The 6,000-nt window shown below is 38.4% G+C and overlaps 1 protein-coding gene across 2 annotated transcripts in view; it reads right to left on the bottom strand.

The window, feature by feature from the left end:
- Positions 1-310: 310 nt before the first annotated feature.
- The window catches only part of LOC140737898 (uncharacterized), an 86,174-nt gene continuing 80,484 nt past the window's right edge, over positions 311-6,000 (bottom strand). For both annotated transcript variants that reach the window (XM_073064674.1, XM_073064675.1), the window contains exon 12: positions 311-2,199. The gene's annotated coding sequence lies outside the window, so the exon portion shown is untranslated. The remainder of the gene's footprint in view (positions 2,200-6,000) is intronic.

The raw sequence follows: 6,000 nt of genomic DNA, 5'->3' as shown, positions 1-6,000 counted from the left end.
ATGTGGACAGAGTCCATGGAGAAGGGGTTGGTTTTTGTGACAGACTGAGCTCTGTCCATAACTCTCTGCAATTTCTTGTGGTTTTGGTCAGAACAATATCAAGCATGATGCACAGGCTAGGATGCTTGGAATGGTGTCTCTATAAAAATTTGTGAGGGTCGAAACTTCTATCCCTTTCATTTTTTTTGTACTCTTCATGAGACAGTAATTCAAGCTGGGATATAACTGTTCAAGGCTTTCTGTTTCATGTACCAGGTGATTATTGTTGAACCTGGGGTTACAATTTTAAAAAAATAGAGGATCTTCCATGTAAGTCAGAATTGAGGCATTTTTTAATCTTTCTGAAGGTTATGAATTGCTTGAACTCTTTTTCACAAGGGCAGCAAAAGCAGAGTGTGTGAATAATTTTAAGGCAGTGACAAACAGCAAATGGGTGAAAGATTACTACAAGGCAGACCTAAGGGTGGAGATAAGGCTATAATTGATTATCTTATTCAATGGCAGAGCAGGCTTGAAAAGCTAAACGACATACATAAGGTAGACTGTGAGTTCTAATCATGTCAGAGCAGAACAGCAGCAAATCTGTTTTATTCTCATTTAAGATGCACCTTATGTGCAGGGACATACAGAGTTAATAAAACAACACTCAGCTGGCCAACCATCATTCACAGAAAGAGAACCAGAGATAGCGTTACAGATCAAAGACACTTTGCTAGAAGCGGGTTCTAGTCTTCACCCTGAAACGTTAACGTGCTTTCTCTTGTCATATATGCTGTTTGGCCTGTTGAGTGTTTCCAACATTTTCTGTTTTTATTACAGATTTTAACGTATGAAGTTATTCTAACAGAGTATTCAGCCTTTCCTAATAAACTAGATTTAAATGATAGTTATTATCCAAGGTTTTGCTTCTATGAACAGAATTCAGATTCATTTGTTTATCACATGTACATTGAAGTAAAGGGTGAAATGTATCGCTTCCGTTAACAACCAACACAGCTTACGGATATGTTGAGTGCAAGCCCACAAGTGTTGCCACACATTCTGGTGCCAACATAACATGCCCACCACATTGGTAGAACACACAAGCAACAACAGCAAAGCAAGCCCTTTACCTCCCTCGTATTCACCCACCAACACACAGTCCTCTAGCCCCAGGACAAGCCTTCTCCGGGCCTCCAGCCTCCAGTGGATCTGTAGATTCTCAGACCCTTCGGCCATCGTGCCTCGACATCCAGACTTCTGATTGACTTACGGGCTTTGAACTTCAGTATCAACCCCAGGCCATGACAGTAACGATGAAAGAGGACGCTGATTGGCATTTCTGATTATGGTTAACAATAGCATTGCTGAGATCCCATGACATCCTTTTCTTCAGAGATGAGGGAAGTGAGGACATTCATGTACCAGTGTTAGTGCTCTATCAAATTTTAGTATATTACGAGGGATTTTGTCTTCTCCAATCTCTTGCCAGGCTGAGGGAGCATTGAAATTGCAGAAGATAGTATGTTGTGAATCAGAGTCACTGCCCCTCGAATTAAAGACAGTCCAACTGAGCAGAACTTTCCCCAGGTGCTGACTGTCTATTTCTGCTTGATAAGCTTTTGCTCCAGTCTTGTTTCCTAGTGAGCTAGCTCTTGGGTGTTTAGCTATAATCCATAAATGTCACGGTTATCAACAAGTTGCTGGATTTCCTGTGGTCTTCCCAACCAACTTTTGTACACAAAGTCACAGGTTTGCAGGTGACTGTGAAACTGCTTTTTTACCACTGGGGTCAAGACTTTGTTATCGGAAACATGACTAATCAGCTCCTGAATCTCCTGGTCATTCTCATTCAAACATCCTTGTCTTGGAGAAACTTGGTGTTAACCATGATAAATTCAGGGCAGAACAAGCAATGTTCCTGCTGGTTAGGAGTCATCAGATTAGTTGTCCAGTGTTTCTGTAGCTTTCTCCATTTGGGAACCAGGTTGTTTTATTCTATTACAATTGGTGCTGCCTGGCCTGCTGATTATTTTATCAATGCTTATTCATGAAACATATTCGGTACCATTTTACCTTAGTATTTTTAGACTAGGACATGGGAATAGGGTACAGAAGTCCAAATCCTCACTGGAAGAGGTCTGTTGTGAAACTCTCCAGAGATAGTGAAAGCTTTTCTTTTGATTATATCTTTGAAGTTCATAAATCAGTTATGTTTACCTTATGCAAAGGAAAATAACAGTTAGTTAAGTAAATTGCAAATGTAATATATGAAAACAGTTCTACTTTTATCTTTTACTACCCATCTGACCAGGATGTGGATTTTTATAGTACATGCCAACAAAGTAGAGAATTTGAATAACTATTGTACTAATTTGTGTTTTTACTAAATTTGTCTCTCAATTTAGAACTGCTACAAAACAATTCCTCAAAAAATTAACATTTATTTATATTCAAAACTCTCTTCCATATATAAAAAAATGTAATAATCCTTCTGAAATCTTTATAATTTGCTTCAAGTTGATATCAATGGTGATGTTTTTAAGTTCAAAACAAAAGTTGTAGTTAGCACAGAATGTAACACTCTCCTTAGAATCAGCAGTATTAGTAATCATTGTTGAAGAAATTTAGCTTGTACATTATCTTCGGTTTGATTCCAAAGTTACCTCAGATTTCAACGTTTAAGAGAAGTTTGGATAGGTACATGGATGTTTGGGGTATGGAGGGCTATGGTCCTGGTGCAAATCGATGGAAGTAGACAGGTTAAATGCTTCAGCATGGTCAAAATGGGTTAAAGGGGCTGTTTCTGTGCTGTACTTTTCTATGATTTTACGACTCTAAACTCTAAAGCAGGGGTGTCAAACTTATTTTAGGTCACGGGCCGGATTGAGCAAAATGCAGCTTCATGCGGGCCGGATCAGTCGGACGCGTGCGAACGCAGCTTTCGTTGCCTCCTTTTTTTCAGCCTGCTCTCATGTGTCTCAGTCTCTGCTATAACTACAAAGTGTTTTACTTTACAAATTCCGTTTCTTATGAAGAAGACTGCCGAATAAACACTAAAAACCCTGAAAACCTGGTACCTGAGTAAACTCAGCATTAGCCATATCATACGCCATAGGCGCTTCGATTACTGGGGCCAGCTTTAATAGTAATTAGATATTATCTCGCGGACCAAAGATAATTCCGCGGGCCTTGAGTTTGACATATATGCTCTAAAGTGAGGAGATACCTTTAATACAAGAAAAGCCATTTATTTCAAGTACATCTGTTTCTGTAGAATAGGCATGTTCATATGTAAATCTGTGTGAACTTAGTGAGATTTATAACGTCCCAGCTATTCTGGTTGTACTGTTGATTATATATTTTGTTAAAAACCCTTTTGTACTGTAGTCATACTGGATGGTGACTGAAGAATCTTACCAGTTACAGCACTCAGAAGCAAACCTCTTTTAGAGTTGCTGCTTCAGAATTAACAGGATATTAAACTTTCCCATCTCTACCTCCACCTACTCAGCCCACTCCCTGCCAGCGGCCACCCCCAATACTATGGCTGTAGACATAGGCATGGATAAGAGCAATGAATGGATGGACATCTAAGTTGGACAACACTGAACCCTGAATAATGAGAAAAAAAAGAGAAAATGAGAAAGTTGGGGAGATAGAAGTAGCGTTCAAGAAGAAAGAGGACAGAAGTGTGAAGGGCAGTAATAAGGAGAGGAGATGGAGAAAGATCCTGGACAGTATAGGTCAATAAAGGAGAAGAGAGTAGGAAAGGAAGATGTAAAGAGTAGTGACTGACAGAAAAGGAACAGTGTAAGAGGATAACAGGAGAGGAATAGTATAGTTGATGGGGGTGAAATATGAATCAAATGGAGTCAAGATGAAGGAGAAGGGAAGAGCAATATGACAAGCCTCTGTTGGTTTCTATACAAATGATTTTATTCATTACATGATATTAAGGGAACCTTTGCTCTGTATTGTTATATGGAGAGCAGAGGACAAATTCTATGGCATTGTATAATGTCAGAGTAATGGGGAGATTCTACAACTTTCTCTTTAGCAAATGGAGTCATATTTCCAGACAGTAGATTATCTGAAACTGATTTTTCTGTGTCTGTTGAGGAAGCCAAAAATGTTGACCTTGGACTATCTAGCATCACTACATATATTATCATTAGCCAACTGAGCTCATTTCATGTGGACATAAAAGATTGCATGACTTTGTTCAGAAGAGTTGAGGAGGTCTTCTATTGACATAGCCAATACTTCAATCTAATCCCCCCCCCAATAGATTACCTAATCATTTTAATCTTCTGAGAGTTGTTTGATCTTGCTGAGTGTAAATTCACTGCCACAGTTCATGTAAAGCTACGATTGATGTAAAAGTGCCTGAAAATTTCTGAAATCATGAAAGGCACCTTAGGTATCTGGTATTCCTTTTATTTAGTCTCCATTGTACAGATGTGCTCAAATATGCCTGTTAAGCTTGACATGTTCTGCAAAGTTTTTGAATGCAAAACCAACAGAAAGGCACAAGTAGTCAAATCCCAAATTCTGTCTGCTATTAACAACCATGGGGACATGTTAAGCTAATTTGACTGAAATAATAACAGTAGGAAGTTTTGGGTAAATTTGTGTTGTTCTCCCTAGACTGTTCCTTTTGAATTATGAGAGGCATAGATAGACAGTCAGAATCTTTTCCCCAGGATAGAAATGTTAAACATGGAGAACATGCTTTTAAGGTTTGTGGGCGGGGTGGTGGGGGGGGGTGACAGATAGCTTAAGGATGATTTGAGGGGCAAGTTTGTTTATGCAGAGTGAGAATTGCCTGGAACAGGTTATTGGGAAAGTAGTGGAAGCAGGCAGTTTGGTGGATTTGAAGACACATGAATATGAAGGGAATGAATGGATATGGATGATAAGGGGGGGATATTTAGGGATATTTCCAAGATTGGTACAACACTGTGGGCCATATCGCCTGTCCAGTTTTATATTTTCTATATGAAATTTAAATTGAAATTTAAGTTATTTGCAGAGCACTATTGGTACAATTTTTCAATATTCCTGTAACTAGCCATCATGTAGCCTTTGAGGCATGACTCAGAAAACTCTGCTACATAGATTTGGTTATTGTTACATACACCAGGGTGCAATGAAGTTTCCTGCTAACAGAGCTTGCGGTTAATATGGAACATTCCCTGCGCTCCTCTCAATTCACATTTATTTTGTAGAAAAAAGTGTAAATAACCAAAACAGATTATAATAGTTTCAAATATTGTAAAAGAATCAGAATTGAAAGATAATCTATATTTTCTGGAGTCCATGGAAGCAGTTTTAGTACATTTGTAAAACTTTTATGAGCTAGAGCTGTTTTGTTCTACAATGCACTAATTAATCCAGTGGGTCTCAGTGTTAGGTAGTTCCCTCAGCTTCCCTACCTCTATAACATTTGCAGTACCTAAATCACACCATACCTTCCACAAATACAAGTGAATATATTGACCAATGCTGGCCAAAATGGTCTATTGTGATTGTAATAATAATCATTGCATCGTCAGCATAGTTACAAATGCTTTTGGACAGAATGACAAAGATAAATTAAGATTTTGATCTTATCTTTTGCTCAGTACATGATGTACTGTGTCTTGCTTAAACATTTCCAAGTCGTTAAGTTATTACCATTGACAACGAAAATACCTAACTTGATTCTAAAAGTAATTGCAGTAATGAAAACAATTATTTTACATTTGATGGCATCTGTACTGTATTTAACATTGATATGTTGCAACATTGAAAGACATCTAGTGAAAGAAATTCATCTTTTATAATGCCTATGCCTATGAGATCATCAGCTACCAATTTTCCTCACTTAGAGCATTGATTTCTAAGGAAGCAAATGGCAGCGATGCTTCACTACCAGATGAACTCAAATCCTTCTATGCCCACTTTGAAAGGGAGAACACAACTACAGTTGTGAAGATCCCTGCTGCGCCTGATGACCCTGTGATCTCTGTCTCAGAG

This window comes from Hemitrygon akajei, chromosome 13, assembly GCF_048418815.1.
Source record: "Hemitrygon akajei chromosome 13, sHemAka1.3, whole genome shotgun sequence".
Lineage (NCBI taxonomy): Eukaryota > Metazoa > Chordata > Chondrichthyes > Myliobatiformes > Dasyatidae > Hemitrygon > Hemitrygon akajei.
Note: the sequence above shows the minus strand (reverse complement) of the source record. Positions and strands in the feature narration are given on the sequence as shown.